Here is a 27,700-nt window from a genome sequence, read left to right as displayed (position 1 = left end):
TCTTCATAATAACTGCCATTCTGACTGGAGAAAGATGAAATCTTAGAGTGGTTTTGATTTGCATTTCTCTGATTGCTAGTGATGATGAACATTTTTGCATGTATTTGTTGATTGATTGTACATCATCTTCTGAGAAGTGTCTCTTCAGGTCCTTGATCCATTTATTGATTGGGTTATTTGTTTTTTTGGAGTTTAGCTTTTTGAGTTTTTTATGTATCCTAGAGATTAGTGTTCTATTTGATGTATGAGGGATAAAGATTTGCTTCCAAGATGTAGGTTCTCTATTCCCCTCATAGATTGTTTCTTTTGCTGAGAAGAAACTTTTTAATTTGAGTCCATTCCATTTATTGATTATTGATTTTAATTCTTGTGCCACAGGAGTCTTATTAAGGAAGTTGGGGCCTAATCCCACATGATGGAGATTAGGGTCTACTTTTTCTCCTATCAGATGCAGGGTCTCTGGTTTTATTCCTAGGTCTTTGATCCATTTTGAATTGAGTTTTGTGTGTGGTGAGAGATAGGGGTTTAATTTCATTTTGTTGCATATGGATTTCCAATTTTCCCAGTACCATTTGTTGAAGAGGCTATCTTTTTTTCACTGCGTGTTTTTGTCTAACATAAGATAATTGTAATTTGTGGATTAGTCTCTGTGTCCTCTGTTCTGTACCATTGGTCTACTAGTCTGTTTTGGTGCCAATACCATGTTTTTGTTATTATTGCTCTGTAGTATAGTTTAAGATCTGGTATAGCCATGCCACCTGCTTCCCTCTTCCTGCTGAGGATTGATTTAGTTATTCTGGGTCTCTTTATTTTTCCAGATGAATTTCATGACTAGTTTTTCCTAATTCTATGAGGAATGTCATTGGGATTTTGATTGGAATTGTATTAAATCTGTATAGTGCTTTTGGTAGTCTGGTCATTTTGATAATATTAATTCTGCCTATCCAAGAGCAAGGTAGATCTTTCCACTTCTAAGGTCTTCTTTGATTTCTTTCTTTAGGATTCTGTAATTTTCATTATAGATCTTTCTCCTCTTTTGTTAAGTTGATTCCCAAGTATTTTGTTTTTTTGAGGTTATTGTAAATGGGGTAGTTTTCCTCGTTTCCCTTTCTGAGGATTTGTCACTGATATACAGAAATGCGTTTGATTTATGGGTGTTGATTTTATATCCTGCTACTTTGCTGAATTCATTTATTAGTTCTAGAAGTTTTCTGGTAGAACTTTTAGGGTCTTCTAGGTATAGAATTATATCATCAGCAAATAGTGCCAATTTGAGTTCTTTTCCTATGTGTATCCTGTTAAATTTCTTTTTTTTCTGTCTAATTGCTCTGGCCAGTGTTTCAAGAACTGTGTTAAATAGAAGTGGTGAAAAAGAGCATCCCTGTTTTGTTCCAGTTTTTCGAGGGAATGCCTTCAATTTTTCTCCATTTAGAATGATATTGGTCTGGGGCTTAGCATAGATAGCCTTTATGATGAGGTACATTCCTGTTATTCCTAATTTTTCTAGTGTTTTGAACATGAAGGGGTGGTGCATTTTTTCAGCGGCTATTGAGATGATCATATGATTCTTTAAGTTTATTGATGTGATGAATTACATTTATTGATTTCTATATGTTGAATCAACCTTGCATCCCTGGGTGAATCCCACTTGATTGTGGTGCACAATTTTTTTGATATATTTTTGTATTCGATTTGCCAGAATTTTATTGAGAATTTTTGCATCTATGTTCATTAGAGATATTGGTCTCTGGTTTTATTCCTTGGTCTTTGATCCATTTTGTGTTTGCCTGATTTTGGAATCAGGGTGATATTGGCCTTATAGAATGAGTTTGGAAGTGCTCCCTCTTTTTCTATTTCCTGAAATAAATTGAAGAATATTGGTATTAGCTCTTCTTTAAAGGTCTTGTAGAACTTGGCTGTGTATTCATCTGGTCCTGGGCTTTTCTTGGTTAGTAGACATTTGATAGCGTCTACTATTTTGTTGCTTAAATTGATCTGTTTAAATTGTGTATCATCCTGACTCAATTTGGGCAAATTATATGATTCTAGAAATTTGTCGATGCCTTCGAAATTTTCTATTTTATTGGAGTAAAAGTTTTCAAAATAATTTCTAATTATCTTCTGTATTTCTGTAGTGTCTGTCGTGATATTTCCTTTTTCATCACTATGTTAGTAATTTGAGTTTTTTCTCTCCTTCTCTTCGTTAGCATGGCTAAGAGTCTGTCAATTTTATTTATTTTATTCAAAGAACCAATTTTTTGTTCTGTAAATTTTTCAGTTGTTTCTTGTGTTTCAGTGTCATTGATTTTTAGCTCTGATTTTAATTATTTCCTGTCTTCTACTGCTTTTTGTGTAGATTTGTTCTTTTTCTAGGGCTTTGAGATGTAATGTTAAGTCATTTATTTGTTGACTTTTTCTTCTTTTAAGGAATGAACTCCATGCAATGAATTTTCCTCTTAGTACTGCTTTCATAGTGTCCCAGAGATTTTGATGTGTTGTATCTGTGTTCTCATTCATTTCTAAAATTTTTTAAATTTCCTCCTTGATGTCTTATATAACCCATTGTTCATTCAGTAGCATATTATTTAGTCTTCATGTGTTGGAGTACCTTTTATTTTTTATTTTATCATTGATTTAGAATTTCATTCCATTATGATCTGATAGATTGCAGGGTAGTATCTCTACTTTTTTATATTTACAGAATTGCTTTGTGGCATAATATATGATCTATTTTAGAGAAGGATCCATGTGCTGTTGAGAAGAAAGTGTATTCTCTCATTGAAGGATGACATATTCTATATATGTCAGTTAAGTCTAAGTTTTTGATTGTATTATTGTTCTGTAATTTCTTTGTTCAGCTTTTGTTTGAAAGATCTATCTAGTGATGAAAGAGGTTTGTTAAAATCACCCAAAATTATTGTGTTGTAATCTATTTGACTCTTGAACTTGAGAAGAGTTTGTTTGATAAACGTAGATGCTCCATTGTTTGGGGCTTATATATTTATAATTGTTATGTCTTGTTGGTGTATGACTCCTTTGAGTAGTATGTAGTGTCCTTCTTTATCCTTGTTGATTGACTGTAGCTCGAAGTGTACTTTATTTGATATGAGGATGGAAACCCCTGCTTGCTTCTGCAGTCCATGTGAGTGGTATGATTTTTCCCAACCCTTCACCTTTAGTCTGTGGATGTCTTTTTGTATGAGCTGAGTCTCTTGGAGGCACCATATAGTTAGGTCTTTTTTTTTTTTTTTTTTAATCCAGTCTGCTAGTCTATGTCTTTTGATTGGTGAGTTTAGGCCATTATCATTTAGGGTTATTATTGAGAAGAAAGTGTATTCTCATTGAAGGATGAGAGAGTGGTATGTAATGTGACTTGTTTTCTCCTCTGATTAGATTTTCCTTTAGTGTAATCCCTCCCTCTGCTGATTTTTATCATTGTTTTTCATTTTCTCTTCGTGGAATATTTTGCTGAGGATGTTCTGTAGTGCAGGATTTCTAGTTGTAAATTCTTATAACTTTGTTTATCATGGAAGGTTTTTATTTCATTATCAAATCTAAAGCTTAATTTTGCTGGATATAAGATTCTTGGTTGGCATTCATTTTCTTTCAGATCTTGGTATATGTTGTTGGGGTTTGAGGGTCTGGTTTGAAAAATCTGCTGAGATCCAAATTGGTCTCCTCCTATATATATTATCTGAATCTTCTCTCTTGCGGCTTTTAAGATTCTATCCTTATTCTGCATGCTAGGCGTTTTCATTATAATGTGCCTTGGTGTAGATTTGTTGTAATTTTGTACATTTGGTGTCCTGCAAGCCTCTTGTATTTGGTTTTCCAATTTGTTCTTCATGCTTGGGAAATTTTCTGATATTATCTCATTGAAGAGATTGTGCATTCCTTTGGTTTGAAACTCTGTGCCTTCCTCTATCCCAGTAACTGTTAGATTTGGTCTTTTGATGCTGTCCTATAATTCTTGGATGTTCTGTTTATGGTTTCTTACTATCTTAATTGGGTGAGCAACTTTATTTTCCAGATTGTATACTTTGTCTTCATTATCTCATGTTTTTCTTCCAAGTGATCTAGTCTGTTGGTTATGCTCTCTATTGAGTTTTTTATCTGGTTTATTGTATCCTTCATTTCAAGGGTTTTTGATTTTTTTTTTTTTTCAGAGTCTCTTTAAGTAATCTTTTGTTACCTGTATTTGCTCTCTTATCTCTTTGTTGGAATGATCAATTTTTGCCTGTATTTGCTCATTTAGGTCATTCTTTAATTCACAGATCATTTTAATTATGAACCTTCTGAATTCCTTCTCTGACATTTCATCAACTTCACTGTCCATGGGTTCTGTTATTATAGTATCCTGGTTTGTTTGGGGCACTTTCCTCCCTTGGTTTTTCATGTTGTCTATGTATCTTTCTTTTTTGCAGTGTCGATCTGAGATATTACAGTTTCTACCCTATATTCTTGAAGTACCCATGCAGAATGTCTGCAGCTCACCTTGATGTTGGGCTTCCAGACCCTGTTGGGTGTCCCTCAATGTATGCTATTGCAACTAAAGGTGTGGTGGCAATAGCCAAGGTACCTCGAGAAAATAGTTGATGTTACGGATGTCTTACAGAGATAGGACTGAAAGGGTGGGCCTCACACTTTCTTTGGGATGCCTGCTCTGAGATTCAACTGCTTCTAGGCCCTATCTATTGTCAGAAAGTTAGGAGCTACTGCCTGGGGAAGGCTATGGTGATAACTGCAGTGTCCCAAGACAAAAGTGAGTTAGGCTTTAGTCTCCCAGGTATGTCAGGGGGTGAACTTGGACCTACCCTGGTCTTGGGTCCTGAGGAAGTTGATGTGGGCAGATCTGGGCCGGGCCCGGGCTCCCTCATATTCGACTGGTTGAAAGGGGTGGTCCTGTGCTGGAGGCTGGGCTCCAGCGGGTGTGCCTGCTGGTGGAGGGATAGACCCGGGCCTACTGTGAGCCTGGGTCCTGTGCAGGCCAGTGTGCATGAAGATTTAACCCTATGTTTTTTCTTATAATTATAAGTTTGAGCTCTTGGTGTTTGATCTATTGATATATCACATGAGAGGATAGGTTAGCTTCATTTGTTTCCTTGTGGCTATTCAGTTTTCCATTCATTCCAGTATAATTATCAAGGAATGAATGGAAAATTGAATACTTACTTTTTTTAATCATTCCTTGATAATCTTTTTTAATAATGATGATAATGATATCCTAATAATGAAACTGCCATTTTATTATTTCTGCAAGTGTGGTAGTAATGTACCCCGTTTTATGTGATTCTTTGACCTGTTTAGCTAAAATGTAGTTATTTGAGTCATTTCCTTTTTGTAGGGGCTCATTTAGGTAACAGTATGTATGTGTATTGTATGTGTATTAGTGGTTCCTATTTTCTTGTATAGTGTTCCATTGTATGGATGTGGCACAGTTGGTGGCTCTTTGGATTGTTTCCAGTTGGTGGCTCTTACAAAGCTTCCTGCTGGGCTAGGAACCACTGGTATGTGTGTCTTGGTGTAAACCAATTGGTTTTTTTTTTTTTGGATTGATCCCTAGGGATGGCTGGGTGGAATGATAAGTGTAGTTTGGATTATAAAAGAAAATGCATTTTCTTGATGGCTGAACTTGTTCAGCATGTACCTACTGGGATTTGAATACATTCTTTTGTAAAGTGTCGGTTTAGATCTTTTGACTGTTTTGTTGTTTGTTTTGATTTTTCTTAATGAATTATGAGAATTCTTCTTGTAGTTTGTCTATGGTGTTTATTGGATGGGTATATCATGAAATAATTTCTCCTAATCTGAATTTTGTCTTCCATTTTCTTAATGGTATCTTTAGATAAGCAAATATTTTTAATTTTGGTGAAATCTGAATTTATCAATTAAAATACGAAAAGTTTACCAGCATGGAGTAAGGTCATATTTATATTTGGCAATTATACTTACATTAAAAGCAGTTTACAGTGATATAAGATTATAGTTATAATTATATTGCAAAAAATGCAGAAAAACAGTTTTTGGTTTGAAAGTAATATTTCATTGCTTGAAACCATTTCATAAATGAAGGATCACTAATACTTAAATTTTTTTTTTTGGTTCATACTTTCCTTTAATGTCTTCTGATAGCATCGTGAACATTATCTGCTTTTCCAGAGTCAGAAGACACATAGATATCCTTTGAGCTATTTCTTCATGTTATTGGCTTTGGTGGAATTCTTACAACTTTTCATATGCCTACAATATTAAAAGATGAAAAATGTTGTATCAAAGACTCCTATACATATGGTTATAGTCTAACCCTCTAGTTCTCATTGGCATCTAAAAGTGGATGTCAACCCTCTGTTCACTGAATATATTTGCTCTTTAATGCAGCTATAGGACCAGTCTTTTAAGCTGAATCAGAAAAAGTGTGAATTTAAGTAGATTTCAAATTGGTTTAAGTTCCTTGTTATATGTTCCCATAATACTGTTTTTAAATCTTGCTTGATAGGTTGCTTGATAGATAGTAGATTGTTAGTTAGATTGTTATTAGATTCACAGATTGATTGATAGTTCTTTGTGGTAGAATGAAACCTCTTTCTTGTAGTCTCATTGTTTAATATTATTATCTAATCATGTACTTGAGAAATTAGTATGGAGTGACAGAAGTTCACAAGAAGATGATTTTTTTTTTCATTAGCATGCATTATAGATAAAGAAACTAAGTAATTTTCTATTAGGTAATATTTTGAATTTAACTTGAAGTGGTGTGAATTGCCATATATCAGATATTCTGTGTTCATATACAGGTACAAAACACATTTTACAGTTGGATATGAATTATTTAGATATCAGGCATTTGTCAAGTAACTACTTATCTTTCATCAGGTTTCCTTGAAATGTTGATTCCAGGGGCTGGGGTGGTGGCTCAGTGGTAGAGTGCTCACCTAGCGTGCAGGAGGCACTGGGTCCAATCCTCGGTGCCACATTAAAAAAAAAAAAAAAAAAAAAGTAATGTATCCACCTAAAACTAATGATTGATAAATAAATATTTTTAAAAAAGAAATGTTGATTCTAATTGTGCCTTGACTTTTGGCTATAATGGATTTTTCTGGAAAGAAACTTTCTGTGAAAAAAACTTTTTTGTTATTACTTACAGATCAAATCTTTTGGGTTGCCTCTCATGGGAGATGAGTGGAGATAGGAAGGTAGAAAGGAAAAGGTAATGGTGGTAAATTTAACCAAAATTGTTGTGGATAGATGATATTAGTAAAGGATTTTCCCTTGAGCTATCCCAAAGCACTTAGCCTAGTTAATTTCATTAATATTTATGTCCTTTGCGTGAGATTGATGATTCAGATTAATTTTGCTAGTGAGTAAAGAAGAAAGTTGCTCTTCTGCCTACAGTCTGTTGAGCTGATAAAACGTTGTTATAAAAGAAATGTCTGGATTGAGAACTGAAGTTTTTGTCTGCTAAATTTAGAGATGATTTATTGAGTACATTTTAAGCATAAGAAGTTAATTTCATTTTGCAAGTCTGCCAGATTAATTCTTTTTTCATTCTTTTTTAGTTTAGCTTTTAAACCACCTAATATTTAGCACATTTTAAAGTTAGAAAATAATCTTTATATAGGCTTTGTAAAAAGTATCAAAAAATTCAATGTCTACTAAAATTTAAACCTACTTTGTACATAAATTCTAAGGTAATATCCTTCTCATAATTTTCTTATAATTTTGCTTTATATATGTTTTCTAGAAAAGTAATTTTTATTTTTCCACTATGAATTTTAGTTTAAGTTATCTGACACTTCTATGGCTACCTACCCATATATCACTTTATAATTGTTGCAAATTTTGTGCCAAACTTTTTGCCAAAGTGGGATGTGATCATTTTTTTTTTTTTTTTTTTAATTCTGCTGGTATTACTTGAAACTCATTTGTTACTAAGCTGGCTTTGGTTCAAGATTAAGACTCATACAACACTCGTGAATATACATTAGTGTAATAGTGAGAACTCTGAGGTAAAATACATTATCCATCAGTGAATTCATGCCCTGGAACTGGGAGTGATTGGGGATTGGGATGGGCAGAAAGGAAGGCTATTGTTTATCATATTGGAGAGTGAAGATGTAGAAATTTCCATTAATATAGAAAGTTTGATTAGTGCTGTTAGACAGTGTTCACAATCCATTTTACATAAAATGGGACCATTCCATGCATTGTTTTATTCTCCCCTTTTCACTTTGTTTTAAACATATTTTGTTATCACTGAATGTTTTAATATAATCTAATTTTAAAGGCTTCAAGAATTTTATAAAAATAATGTTTATTTTTTTAAAATCAGTTTTCTGTTCTAGAGCAGTTAGGCTAGTTCTGGTTTTCGTTATTTTATAAACAGTACTCTAGAAAATTAATTTTCTTTGAATGACTGTATAGTTACTTAGTTACTCTAGGAAACTCATGGAAATCCACAGCTTCTTAATAAGGAATGAAGAGGTTTTAGCTACTGGAAGACTCCATTAGGGCTCTTGATTTAGTCATTCACATTATCTTTGCATATATCATCCATAAATGAACTACGTTAAGAATAGATAGTTCTTTTCCCCCAACTTCCATATACCTTGCAAAGATTAGTTTAAAATTTTAGCAAAGCCTTAAATATGATTTCCTTGGTCTTATTTCATTATTGTCTTCTTTATCCTTTCCTGCCAGAATACCTGCATTTTGCTTTTTTAACATTAGTTTCATATATAAAAACTGAATTGGAATCTTATAAATAAATCTCAGTGTAGCATTTTCATAAAAACTAAAAGTTGGCAAAGTTCTGTACTTGCATTCTTAAAAAGAGAAGCCAGGGTGTCAGTGATTTTTCTCTTCTGAGATAATCCCCACTGGCACTGAGCATCCTTATCTTGATGATTTGTCTGCTTTTCAAGAAGGTTAGAGTAGTTATACATTTACCTAATAAATTTGATACTATTATTGTAGGCATATTGAATAATGGTGGTAAATGTACATATAATACACAAACTCAAATACACATATGTGTATAGTTTTATATTTGTTTATCATATTTTAGAATTCTTGGAAATGTATTAGTATGAATGTCTTCACTCTCTTAAAGCCTTAAGAAATATGGCAAAGCTACTTAAATTAGTAGGAAAGAGTAACTACCCCCTCCAAACAATAAGAATAGAAACCCCTCATACATACATTTTTTTACTTTAGATTGACCAAGATAGTTCAAAACAATCTGTGGGTTTCAGTGATGCATGACTTAACGTTTGGGCTTTTATTTAATGGTATTTGAGAAAAATGGCTCATGTAACCAGTCAATTCTTACTTTACGTGGTAACCATTTTATCTGAGCTGTTTTCTCACTTTTTACAGTTCCACAATTATTGAGATTTCAGAGGCAGGTCAGTTTGGAGACAAAAGATTTTAGGGAGTCCTCACTAAATTAGAAAGCTGTGAAGTATAGTATAATTGTATTTATAAGCTTAAAAAGTATATACTTTAAAACAAATCTTGGCTTTTTAAAATCTGATAATCTTTTTCAAATTGTGTGAGTGCTAGACTTTTCATGTGTAAACAGAATCCAGGATTAAAAATGTGCACTGTTGTTTGATATTTTGTCCCCATATATGACAGTATAAATAAGATTTACAAAACAACAATAAAACCTCCCAAACACTGTGTATCCAAATATTTGTTTATTTGGGGACCTGAAAGTTTCTAAATTTGCTGTTGTGCAGATTTTGTTTTGCCTGTTTAGGGCACAGCTTTGAGTGTGATCTTTTGAAAGAATATGCTCAAGTATGAGGATTGAGGGAACAAGAGCAGGATAGTTCCAGTGGGTCTCCTTAAGAGAACACAGGCTGTCATGGATGTTAGTCAGAATTATGGTTTCAAGTGTTCCCACAGGGGTATTGTTTGATAGGGTTGTTAGGACGAGGACATTGAATATAGGAATAGTGGATATTTATAAATGTGTAGATATGCCTCTTAAAATTCATAAAAGGAGAGGAAAGGTGAAGTTATAGTTCTGGGATAATTTTAGTTTGCACTTGTATAGAATGATCAAATAATTTAAATGGTTTTAGAATTATGTAAGAAATCTAGTTTTTCACTTAACAATTGTGAATTTATACAAGTAATTTAATTGCTTTTTTGCTTAACTAAAATGGGCACCATGTCTACTGTGTAAGGTTATGTAATGTTAAAGGAAATAACACATCTAAAACAATCAGAGCCACAGTAAATGTTTGCTTGCTTGCTCTTGCTCTCTTTCTCCTTGGATGAAACAGATATTTGCATAGATGACTTTGGTATTCTGACACAAAGTGAACACCCAGAAAAAGCTTAATGACTCATTGACATTTACCCATATACTGTTATTTGTTACTATCAATGTGAATTAGTATTATGCCCTTTCTTTTATAACCTTTGTAATTTTATAAACTTGAATTGTGATTTAGTAAGACATGGGATAAGGTCCCCTTTTATTTTTTAGATTTTGACTTAATAGACATATTACATGTAAGATTATGGAAAATTATTTATACAACAATTTCCCCATGAGTATTTCAATATTAGGAGAATAAAGTTCTGGTTTGCTGTGACCAAGTATAAAGTGAAAGCTTACTAATATTAAAGAGGTATGAACAATGGTTATTATTTTTTAAAGCAAATGATTTATGGATAAGTAGTTCTCTTTCAAGTGACAGAGGGCATTATAGTAGCTGCTTCTGAAAATTATAACCCATTAGGAATGAGAGGAAGGGAAAGGACAAAGGAGAAACTTCATTAAAAGAAAAAAGGCACTTTTTTTGCTTCCTGGTACTATGTCCCTAGCTTGGTCCTCTTTGCCCACATTTCCATCATGATGTTCTGCCTAACTTCAGGCCCCAAGGAATGAAGTTGGCCATCTGTAAATTGAGACTTCTCAAATTGTGAACCCCCAAATAAATTTTTCCTCCTTTAAAATAAATTTTTAAAAAAGGAAAAAAAAAAAAAGAGCATTCTTTTCCTTCTTGAAGTTGGGGGATGGATGTGAGGTAAGATCTGAAATACATAAGTGAATACTACTATTAAGAACAATGCAAATAGGTAATTTATGAAATACAATAGAAAAACAAAACCGAGTTTTAAAAATTACTTAATTTTATATCGACAATTTCCCAGAGAATGGAAACTCCTAAAATTATATTTTATGTCTCCCTCAGATTCAAATTACAGTATTGTTTTGAGGTTTCAGTCTGTTAAGTGAGTTCTCAGAGGCATGGGAAAATAATAGTAATGGTATAATTTCTTAAGAAATCAAAGTTCAAACCGGGTGTGGTGACACACACCTGTAATCCCAGCTACTTGGGGAGACTGAAACAGGAGGATCACAAATTTGAAGTAAGACTAGGCAACTTAGCAAGACCCTGTCTGAAAATCAAATAAAAGGGTCTGGTGATGTAGCTCAGTGCTTGCCTAGGATGCGCAAGGTCCTGAGTTCAATCCCTAGTACCATAAAACAAAAACAAAACTAAAGTTCAAAGCAGAATCAGAATATTAGGGTACAAGTTTAATCTTGTTTCTTTGGGGAATGTTTTAAAATATGTAACATTAAACCTTGTAAACTAGTAATATTAAAAGTGTTTTCTTTGATCTCAGAGTAACACATAGAAAGTTTAGAACAGTAGGAATTCCTTGAGGACTTGAGAGAAAGGGTGGTTATGAGCATTTTAGTCAAGAATTCAGAAAGTCAAGTTAGGAAGCATCTTTATGTGCAGTCAGTCCTCCCCTTAGGAGCTGGAAAAATTCTGTGATCCTATTTTAAACTCACATGGTCAGGTTGTAAAGATACTCACTTTAATTCTTAGGTTTATTTCTTTTAGCTGAATCTAGTCAAGTTGTAGAGAAAGCAATCTCCCTCAAGCTTGGTTCACATTAATTTATTGTTCCTCTGGCTGTTACCGATTTGTCTTTATTTTAATTCAACAATTTTTTTTTTTTTTTTTAGCTGTTTGTGATTCTGTTTTTGAGGCAGGTGAAAAGATCCCGATTTGGATAATATACGGTGTTTATTGAGTTCATTTAATTATAATAGCAGTTCTTTGAATTAGGTAACATTATATGAAAGAAGAGATTAACTAACTTGCCCAAGGTCAGTTACCAAGTACAGAGCAGTATCCCAAACTCGGTTTATCTAGTTCCTGGGATAGTACTTTCTTTCCAGATTTATTCTCTTTAAATTTTTAGATAGAAAGAGGGATGTTATGTTACTGTGATTGCTTTATTTATTTTAGTACCTGCCTTAATCTTATAATAAACTGATTTGTGAAAGCAGATAATGCAGATTTCATGAATACATTACGGCTTAACTTTGTTCATTTCGAAAGGAATATAATTGACCTTGGATGTGAAAATCCTCAATATACACATACAGAGTAATCTGTAGCTAAGTTACTGTAATGTAATGTACCTTTGAGTCAGTAATTAAATATTTGTAATGTCCTTTTAAGAAAATTGTTGCCAGCTGAGGGGGGTGCATGCCTGTAATCCCATCCCAGCACCTTGGTTGGCTTGGCTAAAAAGGCTGAGGAAGGAAGTAAGTGGGAGGATCACGAATTCAAAGCCAGCCTCAGCAATTTATCAAGGCGTTAAGCAACTTGGTGAGACCCTGTCTCTAAATAAAACACAAAGTAGGGCTGGGGATGTGACTCAGTCATAGAGTGCCCCTGAGTTCAATCCCCACGCCCCCCGTCCCCCCCCCCCCAAAAAAAAAAAAGAAAAACAAAATTGTTACATGTTCATGCTTAGAATATTCCGGGCATTTAAAAAAATGCTTGTTTTTCTCTTCCTAACAACTCTGTGATGTATGTATTATTATAATTGTCTCTTGATTTATAGATGAGAAAATAGAATCACAGAGAGGTAAAGTGGCTTGCTAGTGTCCCAGAACTTGATGGCAGCAGAATTGGGATTCTAAGCAGAGCGGTTTAGCTTCTGAGTTTGGGCTATCTTCTTAACTTTAGCTATGACACATTGCTATTAGTAAGTTAAGCCAACTTAATCTAAGAGAACTGGATTTTTTGAAACTTAATAGGACTGCATTTGTTTCTTCCTTTTTTTCCCCCCAGTGAGATACACAGAAAAATGTTAAATGGATCTCTCTGTAACGAGGCACATAAGGACAAATGGATTACTTAGGTGAAATTAAGTTTATTACAAGTCTCAGATGTTGACAGGATTCTGAATTTTGATCACTTTTATATGAAAGACAATGACCCAGAAAAGTATGACAAAAACCTTATAATTTTGCAAAATAGTCATTTCTTCACTATTTTAAGACGACTTGTTAATCTATTAATCTGAATTAATAGATTTACTTTAAATTAACTTTATTAGCTTCATATACTGGCACCATATATGATGTTATTTAGTTGACAGAACCATTCAGCTATTATCTCTCTGCTGGTTACAACTTTAATAATTAAAACAACAGCCCTTGAAAAACATTGTTTTGGCAAACATACTTAAAGCATGCATAAAGATCATTTTTGTCCAGGGAGCAATTACTTCATTAAAATAATATATATTTGTACTAAACATTGAAATAATGTATAAATGTGTAAAATAGACCACAGAAGTCCTGATTATTTTACTCTCTGAGATATCACTATTTTTGCTTAACCCATGACTAAATCTATCTTCATATTTTAAAAACAAGTTTGGATTTAAGATGTTATCATAGGAGATGTCCATTGAGGTTATCTGCTGTGTTATCCTCTCAGAACTGATGCCTCCTTGCCCAGTACCATTATCTGTATTGGCTCTTCCTGTTTCCCTTGCCAAACTTTTAAACTCTAGAACCGAATATTGAGCCAAGCTGGACCAAATTCTCTTAGTGAGAATTTGAAGTAAAGATTCATATAATATAGGTGAATGTGTTTGTATCTGAGAGGAATGGCTAGGAGACAAGAACAGATAGCAGCAAGATAAATATTTGGACATGTTTCTGCCTTTGTTTTTGATGGAATACCTCCATTCTTTAAGAAATATTCAGGGTTGATAGCTAATATAGTTTTTATTCCTTGTTTAAAAAAAACCTCTCTATTTGTCAAAGTCTATACTCAAAGATAAATTCATAGATCTTAGCATCTTAAATTTAGAAGGATTTTTAGAGCTCATTTTTAATTCTTTAATATTATTATCTTTTTTAGCTTATTCATTATTTTATTTTACTGATATACTATTTATTTTTTTATGTTTTTTTTTTTTTGTGTGTGTGTGTGGGGGTTTACCGGGGATTGAACTCGGGAGAACTTGACCATGATTTTGTATTTTATTTAGAGGCAGCAACTCGCTTTTGCTGAAGTTGGCTTTGAACTAGCAATCCTCCTGCCTCAGCCTCCTGAGCTGCTGGGATTACAGGCATGTGCCACTGAGCTTGGACTTTTTTAGTGTTTTTAAACTGCAGAAATCTTTCTTTACATGAAATATAACTTGCAGTAACCTGATAAATAAGTGTATAGAAATGGAAGAAACTTTTTCAACTTCATGTGAGGGGTTGGGGCTGGGTCCTCAAGAACCTAAAGAGCAGGAGTTTTCAGTGAGGGAAGTGAGGAGGTATTGTCTCATGGCAACTTTCCACCCTTACAGAGGGTCACCAGGTATTCACTCAGCACTCAGATTCACTGCAGTTCATGTATTTATGTACAAACACTGAGAGGATACTTGCCGAATTTCCAAAGCACTATGGAGGAGTCATCATAGTATACCTGCAACAAAAAATTATGTGGCTCAAAATGCCATCAGTTTCAAAGCAGAGACTATATCAGTTTAATAATGTATTTAATACAGTGTATCCAAAATGTTATTTCAATATGTAATGTTCATAAAACATTTTTTTAGCTAAGTTTCTGAAATCTGGTGTTTATTTTATACTTAAAAGCACATCTCAGTTAAACATAAAATGTTTCTGAGTAATACTTGATTTGTATTTGGATTTCATAAGTTTTGCTATTTTGAAATAGCAGATTCATATACCTAAGGTATTCCAAACATTTCCCAGTAGCTGAATGAAGTATCAATTTTTAAATTTAATTTAGCTGTAATTAAATGTAACCAAAAATTCAGATCATCACAGTCTCTGTACACATTTCAAGGTCATAGTCAGTGATCATATGTGGGCTGTTGCATTAGATAGCATTGGTCTAGAACACTGGGAAATTATTAATCATCTTATTTTGTGGCTACAGAGACTAAGCTAAGACCACACAGCAGTTAGTTGAAAACTTCTCCTGACCTAGCTTTATTCTGTGTTAATTATACTGGAATTCTTGTTCTCTTTTTTTAAAAAATATGTAATTTTTTTAGTTATAGATGGACACAATATCTTTATTTTATGTTTATGTGGTGCTGAGGATTGAACCCAGTACCTCACACATGGTAGGCGAGCACTTTACCTCTGAGGAATTTTTGTTCTTTAATCTCCATTTTAGAAGAGCTTTATAAATGGGTCACATTAGTCTATGCATTATGTAATGAGGTTCTCAGGTTCCTCCAAAGAATATTAATTAAGATGAAAGAAGCTTACTTCACTCAGTGAATGTCACTAATCATTCACTGCAAAAGACACCATTGAACATCAAAGAAATGTTTATCTCATATTCTCAAGAGAAATTTGCTTATTATCATGAGTATGTTGAGAGAAAACAGAACTGATCACTCTTTTTTGTGTCTCACATTTAACCTGGTGTATACAGTCAGTGTTTATTTCCTATGAATGTTAGAATTCAAAGAATTTAAATGAATAGTTTATTCAGGTGTTGAAATAGTGTTGTAAAGAAAATCAGTAATTGTAAAGGATTCTTAAAAAACAGACAAAGAGAAAGTAAACTATTTTTTAAATGTAAAATTTTACAAGGGGAAAATATTAAACTTATATTCAGTAGTTGTTTTGTTTTGATTTAGCTAATCAGACCTAGACTTTGTATGTCTTGGTTGCAGCATAGTATTATAGAAAAGTTTTGAATATATCTCCTTTTAAAAATACTTTAAAAAGTATTACATAATTGATAATCACCTAAATTAAACCTGTCCTGAAAAATAGAAATATGGTGACTTTGTAGTTATAAAATAAATTGGATTATTTTGTAAGTGGACATGGAAGCAATTGTAATTAAATCTCTGCTTAGCATATCACTATATATAACATAATATATATATTAAAACAGGCTTACAAAAATTATTTTCCATGTAGTTCATATACCACTTATTAACTTCATGCTGTATATTGAGTTGTATTATGGTTATTGTTGCTGATACTTATGTGAACATTTTTTTTCTGCTTAGGCTTCTTTTTTAAAAAAAAATTTTTTCAAATATTTATTTTTTTGGTTGTAGATGAACACAGTACCTTTATTTATTTTTATGTGGTGCTGAGGATCGAACCCAGGGCCTCGGACATGCTAGGCGAGCGCCCTACCACTGAGCCACAACCCTAGCCCCTGGGCTTATTGAATGTATAGATTTGTGTCTTCCTTTAGTTCTAGGAAAATATCAGGTAGTTCTAGGAAAATATCAGGCATTATCTCTTTAATTTTTTTTTTAACTTCTTAGAGTGTTCAGAGCATGTTAGATCATCAAATTCCATCTGCTACGTTTCTTTTTTATGCTGCATTCTTGAAAATACCTATATCAATATGTATTTTTCAGTTCAGCAATTATCCCATTAGCTATTTCTAATCTGCAGTGAGACCCTCTTGATTTCTAAAAAATATTAATTTGATTGAGCTTTATCATATAAACAACTTTACTGAGTTTGAGGTAATGAAATAAACGGATCCATTCTAAATATATAGCTTAATGAATTTTGACAAATATGTACACCCATGTAACCACTACCAAAATCTTAATATAATATTTTTATCACTCTAAAAATTTTTCTGGTGCCCATTTGGTTCATTTACTTCCTTTCTGCCATCTCTAGTCAATATTGAGCTTTTTGAAAACATAAGGTCAATTTTCTATTATAGAAATTTGTTCTTTGATGTCTGACTTATTTTGCTCAGCATGTTCTGGAGGTTTTACCTCTGTTGTATGCCTCAGTAGTTTGTTTTTTTTTTTTTATTTATGAGTAGTATTGTATTGTATGAATATGCTACAATTTGTTTATCTTTTCATCTCTTGATAGAAATTAAGAGTGTTTCTAATTTCGACTAATACAAATAAACATGAATATTTATGTGTAAATTTTTTGTATGGACAGATGAGGGTTTTTGTTTGTTTGTTTGTTTTTTGTTTTTTAAGTTTCCTTTTGGTTGAATGCCTAAGGCTGGGTATGTATGCTGGGACATATAGTATAGTATATTTAAATTTATAACAAAATGTCAAATTGAGCTCCAAAGTAGTCAAACATTTCTTATACTCTTCAGCAATGTATGAGAGTTCCAGTTTAGTACCTCCTCAATTAACAATTGGTAATGCTGTCTTTAGTTTGTATTTCTCTGTTGACTCATAATGTTGAACTTTTTTTCTTATGCTCATTAGTAATATATCTTCTTTTGTGAGTACCCTAGTTTTTTTCAAACTGTATTGTTTTTTCATGATTGATTTGTAGGGAATTCTTTATATAATCTGGTAGTTATTTACCATATTTGTATGTTGTAGATATTTTCTTCTAGTTTTTCTTCCCTTTTCATATTCTTGATGATGACTTTCAAAGAGCAGTTCTTAATTCTGATAATGTTCAAATTATCAGTAGTTGATTTTAAGGTGTAGGCTCTTTTTCTCCTGTCTAAAAAAATCTTTGCATTTCTCAAGGTCCCAAAGATTTTTCTTTCATATTTTCTTCTACAGGTTTTATTTTCAATTTTTAGCTACATTTAAGACCTTGGTCTCTTCAGAGTTAATTTGTTTATATGGTGTAAGAGTTTTTTACTTTTTTTCTTTGTTTTCTAGATAGATAACAATGCCAATATGATTTATTGAATAGACCATTTTCCCACCATTAAATGACTATGACTCTTTTGCTAAAAAATCAGTTGACTTTAGATCTGTTATATTTCAGAGCTATCTTCTATTTCACAGATTTGCATATTGTTTTGATTCTAGTACTATATAGCATGTTGACTACTGTAGCTTTCAATAGATCTTGAAATTAGGTTGTGTTGAACTGAAGTTCTATAGTTTCTCCACTTGCTTGTCAGAGTATGTCAGTTTACTTCTTAAGACCTTTTTTAAAAAAATTTATTTTTATTTTCAAAATATATTTCCTTTAATTCTTTGGTCTCACTCATGTAATTACTGCTTCAAAATCTTTGTTAACCAAAGGGTCAGTCTTTAATCCGCTTTGGGTATGGTTTCTAGTGACTTTTTCTTAACTAAATCACATTGTTCTTTTTCTTTATATATCTAAAAGTTTAATTCAGTAGTTGAGATTGTTATAATTCTGCAGTACTTATTTTCATTTTTTGTTTCTGAAGAATTTTTATTCTTATTTTAGCATATAGTTCAGTTGCAGATTCAAAATTACCCTGAACTTGTGAAGGTTTGATTTTTAAGTTTTGTTAATACAGATCTGTGGAAAACCTAAGGTGTTTCCCATGCTTTTTATAGTATAGTAAGGCTCAGTCTCCTGTCTCTTCCACGGATATGTTTGTTTGGGGTTATAGACTTTATTAGTACATGTCTAGACTTAAGCAGAATTTCTCAAATATTTAGTCTTCGCATTCTAAAAATCATTGAGCATGTGAAAGAAATTTTGTTTACTCGGGTCTTACATACCACATTAGAAATCAAAACTAAGAACTTTAAGACATTATTAATATAATTAGCAAATAAACTCATTACCTGTTAGTATTTTATGAAAAATGACAAAGAGTACAATTGTTTTACATTCATGCAAATCTCTTTAATCAAAAGATAGCTGGATTTTCTCATCTGCTTCTGTGTACAGTCTGTGGTGATATAGTTTTAGGATTGAAATACATATATGAAGAACATGCCAATTTATAGTTAGAAAAGCCAGGAATCTATTAATGGACTTTTTGAAATAATTGAATATTCTTTGATACTTTATTTAAACATAACAGTGAGTGATAATTTCTTTTTAAAGAGATTAAATCTTTTTAAAAATTATTTTTAATTGTAGGGGAATACAATACCTTTATTTTATTTATTTATTTTTATGTGGTTCTGAGGACCAAACCCAGTGACTCACACGTGAAGGCAAAGGTTCTACCACTGAGCTACAAACCCAGCCCTTAACAGTGATAATTTCTTTCTTTTCTTTTTTTTGGTGGTGCTGGGGATCGAACTTAGTGCCTTATGCATGCGAGGCAAGCACTGTACCAACTGAGCTATATCCCCAGCCCAACACTGATAATTTCTTAGTGGTTAATTGCTACATCGAATTTGAAACCATATCTGAAAACTTTTTTGCACTGTAACATTATAATTCATTGGTTATCTTGTTCTTTGAAAGGATTTTGTACCTCTGTATTATTTTGTAATTTTCTATTCATTCCATTTTAACTGTGTGTGTGTGTGTGAGTTGATGGGGATCAAGTTGAGGACCTCAGGCATAGCAGGCAAGCACTCTGCCCCTATTCATCGATCCAAAAACACTGGTTTACTTAGTTTTTATTTTACTATATCAAAAAACCTACATTTGTTATTTTTTGAAGACTCAAATTTTATAATAGGCCTTTGAACAATATGTCTGCCAAATAGCCAAGTCTGAATAACAGTTTTCATGTTAGTTGTCTTTTTAATTAAAAATAATGCTTCATGACAAAAAGTGGCTTGTTCAGCTTGCAACTCATGATCCTTTAAGTACTTTTTCTTCGGAACCACCATTGTACTTTGATATGCAACCAAAGTTTCTATGGGTACTTTCCAATTCTTCACAAATAATATTTTAAAAAACCATGTTTCTAAGGGTTCAGATTTAACAAAATTAATAATTTTTCCTACTTCACTAGAGACATTCCAATGTGAAACTCCTGTCCTCCCTTTTTACTGCAAACGTAAGGTAATGAATAAAATGATCACTAGTAAATTCTGGTGGTACTTACCTTGATACATGCCAAGTTAGCAGTATTTCTATCCTCTGTTGCTTTTGCACCATCAGTGCAAATGTTAATACTGTAAAACAGCAGACTATTTTAATGTTACTGTGAAAATATATTTGACATTGTAGACCTGCACCTCTGCATTAGGGCATGACACACATTCATAACTAAGGTGGCCTTTGTTTTTCTAATTGTACCATGTGTTAATGAGTTCTGTAGATTCTGTTTACTTTCTCAAAACCAGAATTTCTGATTCTGTCTACACTACCCTTCCTCAGCACCTTCTACTATATGATGTTCTCAACCCATAGCACCTACTTAATAGTAAGCCTTAGGTGGTCTGGACTAGGGCCAGCTCACATCTACATCATCTTTGTCCTGAGGAACAGACCTTATTATGTGGGGAGTCTTTGTTAGTCTCTGCTCTTTTAGGGCCCTGGATTTTATTGCTGTTATCTTGCCCCATGAGACACTGGAAAGACAATTTGTATTATTCTAAATAATTGACTTTGGAACAGTTATAGCTCCCACGTTTTTTCTTCTTTGTTTTTTTGGGTTTTTTTTTTGGTACTGGGGATTGAACCTAGGGGTGCTTTACTACTGAGTTACTTTCCCAGTCCTTTCTATTTTTCATTTTGAGAGAGGGTCTTGCTAAGTTGCTGAGGCTGGCCTGGACCTTGTGATCCTCTTGCCTCAGCCTCGTGAGTTGCTGGGATTAGAGGCATGTGTACCCAGCTGGATTCATTTTGATCTTTAGTTTTTCTGCTAGTAATACTTTAACTGTTTCATTAGCTCATAAATGATTTTAGGAAGTTGTATGTTTGTTTTTGTTTTAACTCTTGTTCTGCTTATTGTTTACAGCCTAAGGGAGGTCCAAATAATCTAACCTGTCATTATTGAAAATAGAAAATTAGAGTCATACAAATTCTTAAGTTTGGTTAGCTGTACTGCTGTTAAGATAGCAGAGATTGCTTTTGAATTTTCATGTTTACTATTAGTGATAAATCAACTCTTTTTTTGGGGGAAGGGGAGTACCAGGGATTGAACCCAGGAGCATTTAACCACTGAGCCACATCCTTATCCCATTTTTTTTTTTTTTTTTATTTTGAGACAGGGTCTTGCTAAGTTGTTGAGGCTGGCTTTTGAACTTGGCATCCTCCATCCTCAGCTTCCCAGGCTGCTGGGATTACAGGCATGTGCCACCACACCTGGCAATAAATCAATTCTTGATGATTTAAAGAAATGCATACTAACTGGACTATTTTCATGCCATAATAAATACATATCAAATGAAAAGATAAGTGAATTTTTTAAAGTATGTACAATATACAAATATGTTCAGCACTATATGTGTAAAAATATATGGTAATAGTATTATACCATTATAATATTGTACATGTTTTTATAGAAGAGATGTCTGAATATGTATTAACTCCAGGATATATCATAGATTTTAATTAAAAATTAGTTTGTCTTTTACAGTCCATGTTTATTGGTGAGAATCCTATACACTGAGGGTGGTTAGTTAAAATTGGTCCTTTGATGTTTTGCTAAAAAATTAAAAAATTTTCTTTGCTTAAAAAAATCTAAGGGGATTCCACCTCTTAGGTCCCCTTCTTCCTCCAGGGAGAAGTCTTTTCTACTGTTCTTTAATAAAGCTTATACTTTCCACTCTAAAAAAAAATCTAAGGAATTTTGTCCTTTGTGAGATTCAGTTTTCTACATTCAGTCTAATAAGTGAATATCTGTTTATTCTTAAAGAGTAAGATACTTATAAATACTTGAAAAGCTTTTTAATATTTGAGTGTCGTCATGAACAACTTTAAACTCTTAACATAGCTCTAAGTTCACATAAACAGAAACTTTAATATTTTTTAACAGTGTAATTTTTGCCATTTAAAGTAAAATCTTACTAGAGTAGTTTTTGATGTGTACTCTAAAAGCCTTTTTACATTTTTAGCCTGGAAAATTCACATTTGTTTCTCTTGTTCTGTCTTCTTAAATGAGTTAATAATGCCTGTAGTTAAATGCGGTTTATCAAGTAGCAGTTTGACAGATTGAGGCTTTGTATAAATGCAGAAATGTTTCTCTTTGTAAGAATTGAAGTGATGCACATGCCTAAATTTAAGTTTTGAGGAAGTAAATAGAACATTGTGACTGAAGTCCTTTTTTTCTGAATCTGGCTCAATGTAAATAGAACACCTATACCGTAAATGGGAAAAAATCACGTTTGTAGCTTATTTGAAAATGACCTTTAAAAAAATATTATGGTCCTACCTTAGTTTTAAATACCTGTGATTTCTGTTGCTATCTTTTTTCTATTCCTCTTATTTCACAAGAAAATAAAAGTTAATATACATTAGTAAAACAATTGGAAGCAAAATCTTAGGGATTTGAAGTTTGGTGATGTACCAATTGGTTAAAAATAACATAAGATAATTTTTATTGGCCATTGTATCCTTAAATTTATGGATTGGATGTTATTCAGATTTTAGTTTTGTTGTTTTTCCTGCAAACTTTACTTTGTATATTGTTTGTATATTTTGGAAACTTGCTTGTGACATTGTGCTATTTAAGGGTAATCTGTTTTATGTATGTTGTCAGTGCATATTGATTATAGAAGATGAGTTTCTTATAATGTATTAATAGTCACATTTCATTGTTCAGAACTTTGCAAGCAAATTTTGAAGCCTCAGAACAGAGTCTTAGATGACATCATTTCAAGTACAGTCTGGCATTCTTGAAAGCTGTGGTTGTTACCTTTACCTGTGTACATGGCATTCTTTTGGTATTAGAAAATAGCCCCCCAGAAATCCCCAGAACAGTGTGAAACACCAGTGATTTGTAGGTACTTTAGAATGATTTTTGATTGGAAGACTTGCTTAGGGAGTAGTTTGGGACACGTTAGTCAGTACCTGACAATTTTCAGTGGTTATAAACTCAACTTTAGTTTTGTTGTCTTTTGGTAAAAGTGTTAGGAAAAAGGAAAAAAAAAAAAATTTGTTTTTTAAAGATTTTAGATCTTGATTTTTTTCAGGTCTTTGGCTGTAATTCTAAAAACATTATCAGGCCTCACCTTAGACATCTAGAATTCACCTATCTAGTCTGACTCCTTTACTTGAGAGGTCTGGGAAGTAAAGTTCCAGAGAATTTTATGTGTCACCTGACTCAGTTCTCAAATTGTTTGTGACAGAAGACGAGGGGTTTTTCCCCCCAATGTATGATAGACCCATTTTTTAAAATGTAAATACAATACAGGTAAAAATGTAAAAACTAGTTTAGAAATGCTTATTCTAAATTTCTAAATGTTGACCCTCAAATTCTGTGCTTATTATGTTGATGTAGATGGGTTACAAACAGTTCTGGGAATACACACAGTCCATAGACCACACCATGTAGCACTGCCCAAGGTCAGGGGTCAATACATTCTGGCTCATAGGCCAGACCCATCCCACCCTGTGCTTTACTGTGGCTAAGAATTGTTTTTATATTTGAAAATGTTTTTTTTTAAATCAAAAATAATATTTGGGGACACATGAAAATTATATAAAATTTAAATTTTATTATCATTAAGGAAGATTGTACAGCTAATTCTAAGTATTATCTGTGGCTGCTTTTGCACTATAATGGTAAGTAGAGTTGAAGTGTAAGGATAAGTAGTTGTGATAAACTATATAGTCTACAAAGCCTAAAATATTTACTGTCTGTCTCTGTAATAGAAAAATTTGCTGACTGCTACCTTTAGAACAAAGCATGTAATTAGAAGATATTTCTAGAGTTGAGAGTACAAATAGTGTCTGCATTTTTAAATGTGCTTCAAATGTAAAATATTAGTAGCTAATAGGTATTGCTAGACTTTAAACTCAACCCCTTTGCATACCACTTTATGGTTCTGATTTATTCCTCCCAGCTATCTTGTGGCTTTTTATGAAAGTTTAAGATAAGTTTAGATCCCTGCTGGTGTAATTGCAGATACCTGTATTTCTCGTAAAACTCTTTTTTAAGTTTTGTTTTTTATTAAGTTTTATATATATACACACACATATTTATGTATATATATAATTTAATGTATATGTATATATAATATATATACATAATAATAAATTATATATACATTTTTTTTAAAAAAACTAGGGATTGAATCTCGGGGACTTTACCACTGAGCTAAATCCTCAGCCCTTTTCAATATTTATTTTGGGACAGGGCTTCACTAAGTTGCTGAGGTTGTCCTTGAACTTGTGATCCTCCTGCCTCAGCCTCCCAAATTGCTAGGATTACAGGAATGGACCACTGCACCAGGCCTAAGTTTTGTTTTTTTAACCTATACTTTGTGAATTAAAAATATCAATTTTTTTTCATTTTTCATTGATTTTTTAAAAATAAATGACAACGGAATGCATTACAATTCATACAAAAATCACACATATAGAGTGTGATTTTTCTTTTAAAGAGAGAGAGAAAGAATGAGAATTTCAATATTTATTTTTCAGTTTTTGGCAGACACAACATCTTTGTTTGTATGTGGTGCTGAGGATCGAACCTGGGCAGCACGCATGCCAGGCGGGCACGCTACCACTTGAGCCACATCCCCAGCCCTAGAGTGTGATTTTTCATACCTCTGGCTGTATATAAAGTATGTTCACACCAATTCGTGTCTTCATACATGCATTTTGGATAATCATGTCCACTATCATTGCTGATCCCCTGCCCCTTCTCTTCCCGTCCCACCCCTCTGCCCTATCTAGAGTTCATCTATTTCTCCCATGCTCCCCCTACCCTACTATGAGTCAGTCACTTTATATCAGAAAAACATTTGACATTTGTTTTTTTGGGATTGGCTAACTTCACTTAGTATTATCTTCTCCAGCTCCATCTATTTATCTGCAGATGCCATGATTTTATTCTCTTTTATTGCTGAGTAATATTCCATTGTGTATATATGCCACATTTTTTTTTGCCCATTCACCTACTGAAGGGTAAATATTTTTAACATGGATTTTTTTTATTAGCATGTGGTTCAGAAATTTCAGCTGCTGCTTTCCTGTGTCTACATTATTCTGCAGTAGATGTATCTAAGTGTTTAGGTTCAGTGATGGAGATGTGACCTCAAAATGTTCAGAAAACACATTATTTCAAAAAGATTACTCCTTTTAAAGTCACGTAAAATAAAACTGCAATTAAATTGTAATGGCATATCTCTTGCAAAATAGGAATAGGTAAAATACTGATTATAGCTGGAAGGATTGAGTTTTAGTTGACTTTTGGAGGAGTAGTCTTTTAGACTTTCAATATTTTGCTTCTGCTACCCATTAAAAGCTGCATTATAAAAGTTCCCATCTTATAATTGTTAAACACTTAAATAAAAATGTTCTTATGTTGTTTGTTTAAAAGTAGGTTTTGAAAGTTTCTGAAGATGCAACAAAAAACTCTACTTTTCATGATAGCTATCATTCTTTTATTTTCTATTACATTTGCTCACTCAGTAGCTATGTAAGGTTATGAGGTTGATATCAGCTCCCTTTTGATTCTTTATGATAAAACCTGTCACAAACCAAATCTTCACATTAGTTTCTTCCTAGAATAAAAGAAGTATTATTCCTGCAAAAGTTCTAATCATTATGATGAAAAAGTAACTACAGTTTGATATTTTGGTACTTGCTATTTTATTCCACTTAAGTCTTATCTCTAGAAAATACTTAACGTTAAACATCTGAAAACTAATTATGTTTGTTGCTTATGTTCAAGAATGAAATAATAAGAGCTCAGTGGTAGAATTGTGTTTAGCGAAGCTCTGGGTTCAATCCTCAGCACCCCCCCCCCCCAGAAAAAGCGGATAATATACAGGAATCCCCCTTATCTGTGAGGAATACATTCCAAGACCCATAGTAGATGCCTGAAACCACAGATAGTGCTGGATCATATATATATTTACTGTGGTCTTTCCTATACATACAGTGTTTACTTTATAAACTAGCCACAGTAAGTGATAAACAGTAATATCTAATAATAGAAATAGAACAGTTATTGTAATATATTGTAACAAAAATTATCATGAATGTGGTTTTCTAACTTGTGTTTAGTGATGGGACAGACTAACTTCTTTTTTCATTTTCACAGTTTAAAAGATTTGTTCTTACAGAGTTTAGTAGCCTCAGCATTCAAATTTTTTCTATATTGAAAATTTCCCCCTTTTTACTTGAAGCATTTTATAGCTTCTCTTTAGCATGTCCCATTTACCAGCATCTCTACTCTTGGGACCATTAATGAGGGTTACTTGAACATAAGCGTTTGTAGTACCATGAAAATTGATCTGATAACCAAGATGACTGCCAAGTGACTAATGGGTAAGTAGTGTATACAGCATGGATATGCAGTTCAGAGGCATGATTCATCCCACATAGATGAAAAAGGACAGTGTAAAATTTTATCATACTGTTCCTGGCACACAGTTTAACACCCGTGAATTGTTTATTTTTGAAATTGTCTAATATTTCTGACTGTAGTTGACTGCCAGTAACTCAAACCACAGAAATCAAAGCTGCAGATAAGTTGAGACTACTGTAGAATATCTTCATAAGATTTCTCTGTATCTTCTCAAGCCATGGCTGATTTTAATATCTAAAACAACCCAAGATCTAGATGAAAATTTGGGTCTTGTCAATGGAGGTGACTCAAAAGCTGTAATTGAATTGTAATTATCCTGGGGATCAGAAATGTTTCAGATTTCAGAGTTTTTTGATTTTAGAAGATTTGTATATATATATGCAATATTTGTGTGTGTGTGTGTGTGTGTGTGTGTGTATTGCACACGCACACACACACACAAATATCTTAGGGTTGTGATCCAGGTCCAGACATGAAAGTGATTTTATATAACATTTTTAGTGCACTTGTGTTTTGACTGTGACCTGTCACATAAAGTCGGATGTGGAATTTTCCACTTGGAGCATCATAGAGATGCTCACTTTTTCTTTCTTTCTTTCTTTTTTTTTTTTTGTATTTTAGACCATTTTGGATTTTGGATTTTAGACTAGGGATGCTGAACCTATTTATTAGTTTAATCATTGCTTGAGTGGTATTAATAGCAGTAATCCCTACTGCCATATACATACTCATATACTAGATGGGGCTTAGAAATATTGGATTAACAGATTTACATGTGGATTTTACAGTTATTCTCTCTTATTTCAACCCAGTATAGCATGTGTTACATACATTTCTTAGTATATGTTTTATTATAGAGATTGAGTTTTTTTTAAAATTTTTTTTGATGGAAAGATTATTTTAAAAGACCATTCTTTGTGTAGCTTGACTGCAGAGTACCTGAGTTGCATGCATTACTGTGTCTGTTAAACTTCTTGGAAGCAAGCCAGTATGTTATGGTGAGTTTCATATGTAAGCGGTGAGCCACTAAAAGCCTTGCACAGTATTATAACTATTCTGAGAAGAGAAAGCATTTGGAAATCCAGCAGTAAAGCAGCAGCAGCAACAAGCAGCCACAGTGGTAGTAAAGATAGGGCAGGTTCACAGTTAGCATATTTCATAGTGTGAGTCAGTGAGCACACAGCTTCCCTTACTGCTGCCCGAAGGAAGCAAACTAAAACTGTATATTGCAAGATTTTTCTAGTTTCATGTTTATGATGTCA

At 32.9% G+C, this 27,700-nt stretch overlaps 1 protein-coding gene across 2 annotated transcripts in view; it reads left to right on the top strand.

Annotated features, from left to right (window-relative positions):
* Tnks (tankyrase) overlaps nt 1-27,700 on the top strand; it is a 207,707-nt gene that overhangs the window by 30,915 nt on the left and 149,092 nt on the right. The window lies entirely within an intron of this gene.

Source organism: Marmota flaviventris, chromosome 3 (genome assembly GCF_047511675.1).
Source record: "Marmota flaviventris isolate mMarFla1 chromosome 3, mMarFla1.hap1, whole genome shotgun sequence".
Classification (NCBI taxonomy): Eukaryota; Metazoa; Chordata; class Mammalia; order Rodentia; family Sciuridae; genus Marmota; species Marmota flaviventris.
The sequence above is the reverse complement of the archived record's forward strand: the minus strand, read 5'-3'. Positions and strand labels throughout refer to the sequence as shown.